Here is a 13656-nt window from a genome sequence, read left to right as displayed (position 1 = left end):
GCTGTCTGAATAAGCCTATCTACAAATTCAGCGTAAGGTTCGTTAGTTCCTTGTATTACCTTAGATAACTGTCCTTGTAAATCTCCATGCCCCTGTAAAGTTTTCCATGCCCTAACTGCATCTGCAGCAATTTGTGCGTATACACCAGGATCATATTCAATTTGTTGCCGTTGACCCTCATAAGGTCCCTTTCCTAACAACATCTCCAGATTTCTTTGAGGGTAACCGGCTGCTGTATTTCGCCTAGCTGTCTCCATGCAGAATTCCTCATTGGCAACCTTCCATAACAAATATTGTCCTCCATTTAGCACAGATCGACACATGTTAGCCCAATCTGCTGGTGTCATGTCTAAGTTGGTAATAGATTCGACCATGCTTATGGTGAAGGGTGCTTGCGGGCCATAGGTTGTTACAGCCTCCTTTAATTGCTTTACTGTTTTGAAATCTAAAGCATGGTGGATTCGTTGCCCTCCTGCCTGCTCAAGTACAGGGCATGCTAGTCTTTGGGATCTTGCCTTAGGATTTTGTGCATCAACTACGGGAGTTGAGGGCCGCTCAGCTGTTACGCCCTCTGGTGATAGAACGGAGTTAGTAGCAGCCTCCTGTTGTAACTCCCCAACTGATGGTCGTTTTTCCTCTAAGCTTTCTTTCTTCAAATTTTCCTCTGTCTGACTAGCTGGAGAGACCTTCTCTTTTGCTTGACCTGACATGTTTTCTACCACAGTTTGGACCTCTAACAATTTACTTAACAGTTTTTCGGTTTGTTTTTTACTAGTTTCTAATCTACTATAAAGGTAACGCAAGCCAATTAGGTAGCATAAAACAAACCCGAAACAGAATGAAACAAAAACGGAGCAAAGAATAGTTGTATCAATTTTCTCTTTCTCCGGGCCAAACAACTTCAAGCCTTGAGCCAACCATTTTTCCCAGTTTGCCTGAGAAAATTCTAGGGATAGGCAGCTTGAAACAAAAACAAAATAAATCAAAAGAAGAACACATTGTTTTTTGAAATGGTCACCCATTCTGTCGCCTTCCCTCAGGGGCGAGCAATTTTACTCACCTCCAAGCTTCAGGCGCTCCCCGTACAGGGCCACCAGTTGCCGCTGTCTGGCTGGGCACAAGATCACGAGCCACTCAAACAGGAACAAACTTTATTTGAAAAAACCGCCAATAGCACGCCCGTGCCCGGGAAGCTTCCCGATCCACCCATGCGGCGTTCTGCTGATCCTTTCCGGAACTCCAGCGCAAGCTCCTCCTCCGGAATTCCCTCCTACTGCACTTTCCCAACCAATGGGAACTCTCCAGGAGTCCCGCAGCGGGAGTCCGGTATCCATATGAATGTAATTTTTAACATAATCATATCATCTCAATGGCTAGCTGGCATCACCTTTCAATCAAAAATGCCATGCATCATATTAATTGGCTGTGGCTCCCAGCAATCCAGGATTGCAGCACACCCCAGGAAATCATCAATATTTCTTCTTCTTTCTGCAGTCTCTCCTCTCTGAAGTGGAAGAATCATCTGTCCAGGATTCAGGAACTAATCCGATGGAACTCTGGCACAGCAATCCTGATGTCCATGGCAAGCTTCTTCCTCAGAACAGGCTCCAAGGGATTTACATAGCACTTGATCCACTGCTATTGGTCTAAAGTTATGCTAATTAGGATTTGAAAGAAGTACGAATGCTAATTGGGTTTGACACATACAAGTGCAATTTATCAGTCTTCTTCTTTTTTTAAAATTCATAGTAGATTCATTCACAACAGCAGCCCCTAATTCCCACACTGAGAATGAATGAATGGGCTGGGAAGCAGCTCAATGGTAAAGCAGCAAAGTGCTTGCTTTACATTCCCAAAGGTGTGGGTTCCACCCCTGTTCTGAAAAGAAAAAAAAAAAGACAGATAAATGAACACCAGCAAAAATAAATTGAAAAAAAAGAAATAAACAAACTTTTTCAATATGTAAATTCTTATTCAAATATATACCTGTTCTGCGTTCTGCAGCATCTCTGTCAAGTGACCCCTTATCCTTTACCCTTTACCTCATCAAAACAACTTTTCCCAAAAGTTGAGAGTCAGGGAACATGCCTTAGTCCTTAGTCATCTCTCTTCTGCAGGCATGCCAGAGGTGAGGTAAATGTGTGGGGTATAATCCAGATGAGAATCAAGGTCTAAATTGGGGCCAACTTGGGAAGCATTACAGGTAACATCACATAATAATACATGGTAAAATTCAAATGCATGCATGAAAAAATGATATAGAACAAAAATATGTTAAGATTTAAGTCAAGAGGAAGCAAATGGTGCTGGGGTTGTGGCTCAGTGGTAGAGATTTTGCCTTGCATGTGTGAGGCACTAGCTTGGATTCACAGGACCGCATACAAATAAATGAATAAAATCAAGGTCCAGAGACAGCAGCCCCATCTCAGGACCATCTCAGATCCTCCCTACCGACATACTCAGGAGCCAGGGCCCTGGTAGCCTGGTTTCATTCCTCCACCAGAGGGATGCTCAGGCCCTGCCCTGGACATTTCCACTCACTGTCAGACTCCTGCCTGAGCTCAGGTGCAATCCAGATACACCTGGCCAACTTGTGCAGGAGCCCAGACACAAGGTAGGCCCGCGTGCATTGCTCAATCAGAAAACACCTGAGCTCAGGTCCCACTGAGGACTGCCTCTGCACAACAGCAGACACCGGCTGGACCTCAGGCTCTGCCAAGATCTCCTTCACCAACCTGCAAAGAAAAAAAAGGCCTACTGGGAAAGGGTAAGCCCAGGTCCATCTCACCATCTGCTGACACTTGGCGGAGCTGAGACTCAGGCCAGGACTGCCTCTGCCCACCAGCAGACCACTGCAGGAGTTCAGTTCCAGTCCAGATACACCAAAAAGACATGCACGGGAGCCGAGTCCCAGGAGAGCCCGAGTCCATTAAGTCACCATGAGACTGGCACTGGAGCTCAGGATAAGCCAAAGACTGACTCTGCCCACCAGCAACTCCTGCCTGAGCTCAGGTTTGGCCCAGTACTCACTCTGCCAAACAACAGACACACGGCGGTGTCCAGCCCTGTCCCAGATCAGCCTCAACAACCTGAGAGTGAGCCAGAGCCCAGGGTAGGTGAAGTTCCATTCTGACAAGAGCTGACTCCCTCCAGAGCTCAGGATTGCCCTGGACAACCTCCACCCAAAGGCAGGCACCCACTGGAACTCATACATGTCCCAGATTCACCTGCTTCTTCCTCCACCTGCAGACCCAGGCTGAGTTCAGGCTCCACCTAGATCCACCTTGCAGAATTGAAGGGGGACCCCTGGCACAAGTTAGGCCTGATTCATCCAGCCACCATGATACCCTGGCTGGAGTTTAGAAATGGCCCAGAATTTCCTCTGCTCTCAGTCAGACACTTTCCAGAGCTCATATACAACCCATATCTGCCTTGCCACCTATGCAGGAGGCAGAGCCAAGGGTAGGCCCAGGGCCATCCTACCACCTGCATACCTCCTTTGGAGCTATTGCTCCTCTGAGATTCACCTTGCTGACATGCATGGGAGCCTGTGTACAGGGTAGCCCTGGATCATCCTGCCACTGACAGACCCCCGTCTGAGCTCAAGCCTGACCAAAATCTTCCTAGCTGACTTTCGAGGCTGCTGGGGCCCAGAATATTTAGGGATCCATCCCACCACTGGGAATCTCCCCAGGAGCTCAACAAGAAACAAATAGCCAAGAAAGAAAGAAAGAAAGAAAGAAAGAAAGAAAGAAAGAAAGAAAGAAAGAAAGAAAGAAAGAAAGAAAGTAAAACTATCTTATTCGTCTTCTTGATTTTATTTGCATTTTCTTTCAGTAGGGCTTCATGGATGGACTCTATTCATGAATTCAAGACACTTATATAGTACCTAAATCTGATTTGGGTCACCAAATGTTATCCATGTAAAAATAAAACATGAGTGTAAAATATTGAAAATATCTTCTCTGATTTCTCACCACTATCAACCATATTCACCAGAATATCATATCTGAAAAAAATGACTTCATGTTGGAAATTTAGAAGTAGAACCAGAATTCCAAAGCTGGCAAAGGGCTCTCTACATAAGGCAAAACTGTTGACAGTTGCTTGATGTTCCTGTGGGTGTCTGCACAGCTCAACAGAGGTTAATCATATACCTAGCTTTTACAATTTAAAAAAAAAAAACAACCCAATAAAAATGGGAAATGCCAAATACAAGCCTTTTATAAAAGATGACATACCAAAGAGTTGAGATGACATTCCATGTCAGTATAGTAATCCAAAGAAAATATAAAGTATGTGTGTGTGTGCCTATCAAATACAAAGAATAAAGGAAATGAGAAAATCTAACATTGACAGTGTTGGAAATTAAAATTTTTATGATCTGATAATTACAATGCAAAATTGTCAAATCCTCTACAGAGAAGTTTCAGAACATATACAAAATTTAAAATACATGCTTACCTTAGCCCAAGAATTCCAATTTAAATGAGATGTTATTGTCTCTGTGATAAATTCTTAAATTTTACCATGAAATGGATCATTGTAGTCAAGGTCCCCAGAAGCTGGGGATCAGACTCAGGTCCCTGGGGAAAGTCACTGGGTATCATTTCTCTGATCACAACCATGACTTTCCTGGGGGGCTTCTTAAGCTCAAAAAACACAGGTTTCCTTGCTGAAATGGCTTTCCCAGTCCTTAGCCCTTGGTTTCATTGGATTATTAACTTGCTTTAAACTCAAAGACATTCTTAAATATATATTGGAAATTAACAGTTTGCAAGTATTTCCACCTATCTGCAGGTTATTTTTTGCCCTGATTTGTTTGACCCCTTCTGCAGTGTGGGTTGATGGTGTCCACTATCTATTCTGCTTTTGTTTTCCATGGTATTGATGTTGTGTCAAAAGAAAAAAAAAGGAAAGAAAGATAAAGGGGGAAAAAAGAAAGAATTGCCAACACTAATATGAATGAGTGGACAATGAAGGATTTTTTTCTCCTGTTTTTTTTTTTTCTTTTTCTAGGAAGTTTGTAGCCATAGGTCTCACATTTAAGTCTTCCACCCACTTTGAAGTGATTTGCATGTGGCATAAGATAAGCATCTTCTTTTATTTTTTGGCATTTGGGTGTCCAGTTTCTCAGCACCTTGTGTATTCTTAGCCCCATTGTTGAACATCAGCTGCCCATACATGCATGTATTCTCTGCTGGGCTCTCTAGGTCTGTTTTATGCCAATACTATGGCATTTTAATTACCATAGATTTGTGATCAGAAAATGTGATTCCTCTATTTCTGTCTTTTTCCCCAAGTTTTTTTTTTATTTTATTGTTTTAGCTGTTTGAGTTATTTTGAGGTTTTTTATGAATTTTAGAATAATTCATTTCTTTTTCTGTAAAAGATAGTGCCATTGGGACTTTGATAGGAATTTCATCAAATCCGTAGATGGCTGTGTTAGTAGGGGTATTTCAACATGAGATCTAATCTATGAACATGAGATGCTTTTGCATATGTAACTTTTAAAAATCACCCAATCAATATTTTGTAGTTTTCAATGTGCAGAACTTTCACTTACTTAGTTAAGTTTTTTCCTGATTATTTTGTTATATCTGATGCTATTGTCAATAGTTGAATTTTTAATTTTCTTTTCAGACAGTTTGTTAATAAATGTATAGAAATGTAAGAAAATTTTATAAGTTGATTTTGTATTCTGCAACTGAGTTCAGTTATTATGTCGTGCTGATTTTTTTTTATGGAGTTGTTACAGTTTTGTGTCTATAAGATCATCATCCCACATTTTTTACTGCTTCTTTTCTTATTGGGTGTATTTTCTTTCCCTTTTTCTTTCCTAGCTGCTCTGGTTAAGGCTTTTAGTACTCTGCTGAACAGAATTGTTGTGCTTGGGCCTCCTTCTCTTATTCCTGATAATACAAGAACAGCTCCCCCCTCACCACTGAGTATGATATTAGCTATAAGGTTTTCATATGTGGCCTTTATGGTGCTGAGTTAATTTCTAGATATCTAGCTTAATGAGTGTTTTTGTTGTGAAGATTTTGAATTTGACAATCATGTGATCTTCATCTTTGATTCAGTTGACTTGGTGTGTGAGAGATGACTGTTATAAGGTGCTCAGGGAAATGAAAATCAGAACCTCAATGAGACATCATAGCACATGCTACAGCTCCTTGTGTCCTTATCAAAAACCAACAAAAGACATTAAGTGCTAGTGCGGACTCAGAGGATAGGAAGCCCTCTGTTGCTGAGAATGCAAAATGTGTGGCTTCTATGGAAACTGTATGGAAGTTCCTCAGAAAAATTAAAACTAGAACTCTCAGTAACTGGCCACACCACTTCTGTGTATTTACTCAAAAGAACTGAAATTGAGATTTGAAAAAGATATTAGCACTTCCACCTTCATCATAGTGTTAGTCACAGGAGTTGGGATGTGAAAACAATCTAGATGTCCATCAAAATATGTATAGGTTTACAGATTGTGGCTGATCATGCAATGGAGCATTAAAGAAAGAAAGAAGACTTGCAGTCCCCAACAATGCAAGGGAGTCCCAGATGACCAAGAGAATTGGGCCAGTTCCACAACAAACACTGTGGGACTCCATTCACATGAGGTCCGTAAGATAGTCTAACTCATAGACACATAGATTAGAAGGTGGGTTTGCCAGGGATGGGGGATGGGGACCTGTCAATCACCATGTCTAAAATTTCAGGGATGCAGATGAAGCAGTTCTACAGAGCTACGCAGTGTGTATCCAGGCAGCACTGCTGTGACCTGGAACTTAGTGAAGGGGTCCACTCCCCTATTCAATATTCTTACCAAATTCTAACAAGAAATAAATAAATTGAAGTATAGTATATTCCACAGAGGCCTTGGAACATTTTCTAAAAAGAACCCACTATCTACTTCAGAAATTAAGTTCCTACCTATTTCCATAGTTGTTACTTATTTTACCCAAATTTAACAATGATGTTTGGTTATAAAAGATTGTTTTTACAAAAGTCATGCTGTGCATGATTTTAACTGGGACTTGCATCAGGCTGGCAAAACTTTCAACAAGGAGAGGACATCAAAGCCTTAGCATTCCAAGTGCAGGGGTTTCAGGGAGTGCAACGATTTATCTGTGACCCTCCTGCCACACACACCATGGAGGCCATTAGATTTCCAGCCAGGGGAGCCAAAGCATGGGACACATGGGAATCTGATTTGGCCTGATTTGATCAAGTGTCCGTAAGCAGAGGTTTCTAGAATTTTCTGAATTTTCAATGTACAGTCACATGAACCTGCGATTGGTTATGCACACATCCATCCCATTCAGAAAGCATATGATGTGCCATCATTGTTGATCACACAAGATCCACCAAGTCCTCAAGTGTGAAGTCTCCCATTTGGAGCCACCATGAGCAACAGCAGATGTTGTGCACGGCCTGACCATTTTGCATGTTTTTTTTTCTCTATGTTTGTAGTTTTTGTGAGAGCACAAATTTTGTTCAATTCACCCAAAATCTACGAACCTAGAAAATGACCAGCCTGTAAGTGTGGCTCAATAGCATTTTTGTTGATTTCTTCCTGAGCAACACTCCATCAGAGCTCACTCTACAGAAGATACTAACATTGGAATGTGATAGGCCAAATTTATAGAACATCCAACAAAGAGTGTTAGAATTTACAAGATATTTTCTTGTCCCATATGAACAAGACTCCTGGAGTCCTGAGGTCCTAGGGCTGGGGTGGCATCATTGTGATATCACCATGGATGCAGGGTCTTTCTGCATTCTACTCTTTCTCAACACATCAGGTCTTCACCTCTTGCATCCTCACAGTCACAACATGGATGCCAAGCTCCCACTCTTCAGTTCCTAGAAGGGAGAGTCAGGCTTCCAGAACTCTGTTCAACATGCAGGCTTGTCTCAGTAACTTCACCAATGGAGACCAATCACCTTCTCAATCTGGAAGCACCCCTCATTCACCTGCCATCATGTTATGTGTTACCATCTAACACAACTCCTAATTATGTCCTTCACCACATAAATTTATTACAATGTGAAGTTATTCTTTTCCAAGTGAAAGAGGTTACTAACCAAAAGGGATGCCCTGTGAAGGTGAGTCTTCAGCCTGTGACCTTTTCATGGAGAATTGGGGGATCAGAGAAGCCCTTGTGCCACACCCTCAAATGCAGAGAAGGAAGCCTGGTGAAAACCAGGCCAAACCCTGTCCACAAAGTGAAACTGCCCATATGAACAAATTTAAACACAGATCTGTGTTCAAGTTTTAGAAAGTCTGGAATTTTACCATGTTCAGTCCATATACCTGTGCATAGTGGTAATTAGCTGGAGTAGAGTGGCAGGTCCCTGCCACCTGGGCTCTTCAGTTTGCCACATTCTCTACCCCACCCTGCTGCCATGTGTGCCAGCTCATTCCTCTGCTCATCAAGTTCATGGCCTGGCTGTGGAGGGGGCTGGGCTTATGTTCCTGCTTTGATGTACAAAGAATGTTCTTCCAATTAATTTCCCTTCACTCTTGTGATCTGGGAATAGTGAGTTGATATTCTTTTCTGATGGCAGCCATGAGGTTAGAGAGGTAGAAAGATGCCCAAGTTAAGGCAGGTCACCCCCATCTGCAGGGGTCTTAAGCATGCACTTGAGCTTCCTGCAATTGCAGGCTCCTCCCACCATGTGCAGAGAGACAGGAGTCAGAGCCCATGTAGGAGACAATCTGGCTGTGCAAAAGGGGCCCAGTGGAAAGGAGCAAGGGGCTCTTAGGGCAAGACTAGGGTCAAAGACAACCAGGAGCCACCAACTTGGCACAACTTTGACAGTTTCTAGAAACTTCTGCTCCAGCTCCCAACACACTGATCCTTGTTTGTGGTGGCATGTGAGGCCCAGAAAGGCACAGAAACAAGACACATGAAGAGAGAGAGAGAGAGAGAGAGAGAGAGAGAGAGAGAGAGAGGTGCACAGAGGAAGACTGACTGAAAGGGACAGAAAAAGAGGCTGAGGGTGGGAGAGAAGAAAACTCCAGAGAGCAATGGGGAGAGATGGGGAGGCTGGAGTGGGACAGAGTCCAAGAACTTCAGAGAGCTGAGTGGCATTGGGCTCCAGAGACCAGGACTCCAACACAAAAAGTTGCTTCCAACTCCTAGAAATTCATGCACTTTTTTCCTGGGTTCCCAACCCCTGACTCACAGGACCTCGATTTCTATGCACATTGGACACCACAATCCTATGCCTTCTGAGGGCCCCATCTGCCCAGCCCATTTTTGGCCTCATCTCCCAGACTCTCACAGGTCCCCCTCCTGGAGCGAACAGATAGCCCTTTCTTCCCTCTCTCTCATGAATAGAGGGAATACCTGGGGTTGTGGTGGAAGGTGCTCCTGCAAAACCAGCACAGGCTCTGGGTGCTACATTGTAGATTCAGAGCAGCTGCTTTGTCCAGGAAGTGCAAGAGTGCATATGTTCATCTGTGGTCTCTATGGAGACCTGCGAGCAGGGCAACCTTCATGGGCAGCTGAGTGGTAAAGCTTTTTTTTTTTTTTTTTTTTTTTTTTAATACTGGGGACTGAACTCAGGGGCACACAACCACTGAACCACATCCCCAGCCCTACTTTGTATTTTATTTAGAGACAGGATCTCACTGAATTGCTCAGCACTTTACCTTTGCTGAGGTTGGCTTTGCACTTGCAACCCTTCTACCTCAGCCTCCTGAGCTGCAGAAATTACAATGTGTGTAAGGACAACCAGCTAAGATTTTGTCTTTGCCGATTCATTTGTTTAATGCAAATACTATAAGTAAATCTGCAGGTGTCCTGAGGGACAGAAGCTGCCCTCCTGCCCCATGGAGCCTGGTAGGCCAGAACACTCATTTGGGGCCCTGATAAACTGTCTGAAGACTTAGACACAGGATCTGGATGACTGAGGCTCAGCTCCACTTGCTGTTTTTAAAATAGGCTGACATCAGCTAGGGTTCTATTATGAAGACCTCACATCTGCCCTGAAGAAAGTAAATAGGCCTGGGTGGCTTGGACAAGAAACATAGAGCACGATTGGGAGACAGAGGCAGGAGACTAGGCTTGGGGGGCTGTTGGATTATTGAACAAAACCCAGAGCCTTGCTAGGAATTGGCAGTGAAATTCCCACACTCTCTCTCCTCTCACAGCATTCACTGAGCTCTCAGCATGTTGCCACACAAACAAGTTGATTCCAGCCTGGAAGACAAGCCTATACCATGAGTTCAGGATTGGTAAGGCATGTACCAAGTAGGGGCATGCATAGAGCAGTGACACATGCATGGGGAGCTGAAGACAAAGGTGACAAAATTAGAGCATAGGAAAGAGTGTCCCAGGAGGTAACTGCCATGGTAAAAGCTCAGAGTCCACCTTATGCAGAATTTAATGCCTTCAGGATGGTTCCCAACCTCTCAGGATGCTTCTTGGCTTTCAGAGGGTGGAGGACAGCATAAGTTGACCTCATTATATCTGCTTCCTCTTCCAAGAGCAGGGTGGGTGAGGGGTGCAGAAAACTCCACAAGGCCCCTCTCAAGATAACTTTTTCACAGCCTGATGACAGGACCTTTGTTCCTTAAAGCCACAGAGCAGAAGGCTCTATCAAGGTCATCTAGGCCAGCATTTTCCACACATGGGCACCAACCTCTGTCCACAGCTTATGGTGCTGCTTCCCCCCAGGGCACTTCACCTACATTCCCAGTCTTAGGCCTCCTCTCTAGTTAACCTGATCATGACCTTATTGCTAGTTTGTGTGTGTGTGTGTGTGTGTGCATGTGGATAGTTAAGAAAATAAATGTTGTTGGGCCACCTCCTGAAACATGCTTGTTTTAGTCAGTTCTTCATTGCTCTGATCAAAAGATAGGGCTAGAAGAACTTAGAAGTGAAAAAGTTTCTTTTGTGTCATGGTTTCAGAATTCTAGCCCATGGATGGCCAACTCCATTCCTCTGGCCTGAGGAGAGGCAGGATATTATGGTGGAAAAATGTGGTGGAGGAAAGCAGCTCTGGACATGGCAACAAGGAAGCAGGGAGAGAGCTCCATGTACCAGGGACAAAATGTGAATGCCAAAGGCACACTTCCAGGGACCCATTTCCTCCATCCACACCCTAGCAGACAGAATTAAGACTCATTAATCCATACCAGTGGATTAATCCACTGGTTAGTCCACAACTCATGATGTAATCATTTTACCTCTGATAAATCTTGCATTGTTTCACACATGAACTTTGGGAGAACACCTCATACCTAAACAATAACAATCTCCTAGAAAGACTTTTCGACAAACTCTGCCCTGTTCCAGTCCCTGAGTTTATGCACAACTGAGGCCTGGAAACAGAAAATGATTTACATCCAACCACATAATTTGTGAGCCCCACACTGCCCCAACTTCCCTTTGTCTTCTGGGCTGCATCATTCATAGGTGGCACTTAGGCTCAGTTTCCATAGGCACTTGACCCTGAGGGTGTCCAGTATCTGTTCTTCAATTCCCCTGTGAAGCTATCCCTTCTCCTTCATCTCTCTCCTCTGTCCCTCTCCCCCTCTTCCCCTCCTTTTCATCCCCCTCCCTCTGCCTTGTCCACAGCTTTGTAGTCACCAATAGGTTTTTGAAACTTGGTTCTGTCTAATTCTTATTCTAAAACACTTCCCAGGAATCTCAACTTCTGCTTATGAGGGGATTGCTAACTGCTAACTGCTCGTGAATGATTTGAAGTAGTTCATCATGTCAGATGCCAGAGAGCCATGTCGCATCCCCTGAAAGCCAAGGCAGACTGCATAGGCACTTAAGAAATCTGTAATTACTCACTAAGGGAACAGGTATACATCCAACCTTATTCAAGTCACTAGAGAAAATGCTTTGAAGATAACAAACTTGTACATTGTGGATTCTTCTAGAGCAAAAGGATAATTCACAAACAAGCAGATGAAGTCATCACTTACAGCAAAATGAATAAGCATATACTCTTCACAGCTGTCCAAGAATAGATTCCTTGTCATCCTTCAAGTCTGGTTTCTGTCTGTTCTCTCCTCACAGCCCTCCCCAGCTCTATCACCTGTGGTGGTGAATCCTCTGGCACCCATCCACCTTACATCAAGTCACCAGCAGCTCAGATTCTCCATAGGTGAAAACAGATGTGTGAGCATGTGTTTATGTTCAGAAAGGATTGCAGGGTGTGTGTGCTGCTGAGAAGCCAGTGTGTCTTGTACATGCTCCTGATGGGCTATGTGTGTGACCTGTGTGTGGATGCAGGGCATTGATTTGGGGGTTTAAATGATGTTATCTTCTGTCAGTGCAATGTAGTGGCTGAGTGGTACCTGTGTGTGCGTGTGTTTCTTGTGGGTGTTATGCACATATGCTAATGAATATATGTATGAGTGGAAAGGTGTGTGTGTGTGTGTATGAGAGAGTGTATTTGTGGGTTTCTTTTTTTTTGCTATGCATGTGTACAAGTGTGTGTGTGTGTGTAAGACAGTGGGGTTGTGTTGGTGTGTTGGCAAGTACAGAGGGTCCAGGCTTCCTCTGCTCCACATACCCACTGTGCCCCCCACCTGGGACCTTGAGTGAAGAGCCCCCAGGGTCTAGAGGTCCACATGCCTTCAGATCTCTTTGCCTTCTTGGTCCGACCTCCCTGGTGAACACCTCCTACTCTTTCAGCATAAGAATACAACAGTGGGGATGTTCCTAAGCCCAAGGCAAAAACCTAACCAGGCCTGTTTCCTACACCCCCATCTTCTGGCTCTGCCTTAGTGATACATGCAGACATGACCCTCTGAACAACCTACTACTATAAAAGGCCGGCTGCAGCAAAATAACCGGGGGGTGACGGTATTGATACAGCAGGAGTGGGAGCCCTTTATTATAGGAAAGGAGCAGTATTTATACATTCCACACAGCTTATCTAATTCACGTAAACTCGATATAGCAGTCAACCAATAAGGAATCTCCACACTTAATGGCTCCTTGGCGTTACTTCACAATCCACTCCCTCTGGCATTTTGCCAGGAGCCATCCAGACTTGTTTACAGACCTTAACATTAACCACTCCCTCTGGCAAAATGCCAGGCACCATCCAGACTTGTTTACAGACTCTAACACTGGTCCACACCTCCAGCATGCAGTGTGAATCTTCTCCTGGCACTCCCCAGGCCTCACTAGGCCCCCTGACAATGCTCCTTAACCAGCAGCCTTTTAAAAACAAACCCAATGTATATATAATACATCGGAGTGCATAAATGCATTCTACTGTCATGTGTAACTAATTAAAATAAGTGAAAAACTTAAAAAGTAGGTAAAAATAAAGGCTTTATGATGGTACAAATGTTGTCTGCTTTATGTAACAGCTCATGAACTTTTATTCATGGGCAATGTTTTCAACAATTAAACTTTGGTCAACGTGTAGCCAAATCTTCAATACAATGGAAATAAGAAAAAAGACTATGTTACCCTATAACATGAAATTTTACAGTGACTTTCCATCTTGTTCCATGTAAAATCCAAAGCCCTATGATGGGCCACAAGGACCACTGGAAACTACCCATCCCACGCTTGCCTTGGGAGCCTGCAGGACCATGCCAGCCCCATTGCTGCTTCAGGGCTCTAGTGCCTGTCATTTCCTCTGCAAGGGTGTCATTTGGATTTCATGAGGTCAGGG

This window comes from Callospermophilus lateralis, unplaced genomic scaffold, assembly GCF_048772815.1.
Source record: "Callospermophilus lateralis isolate mCalLat2 unplaced genomic scaffold, mCalLat2.hap1 Scaffold_535, whole genome shotgun sequence".
NCBI classification, from domain to species: domain Eukaryota; kingdom Metazoa; phylum Chordata; class Mammalia; order Rodentia; family Sciuridae; genus Callospermophilus; species Callospermophilus lateralis.
This window is presented reverse-complemented; position numbering follows the sequence as displayed.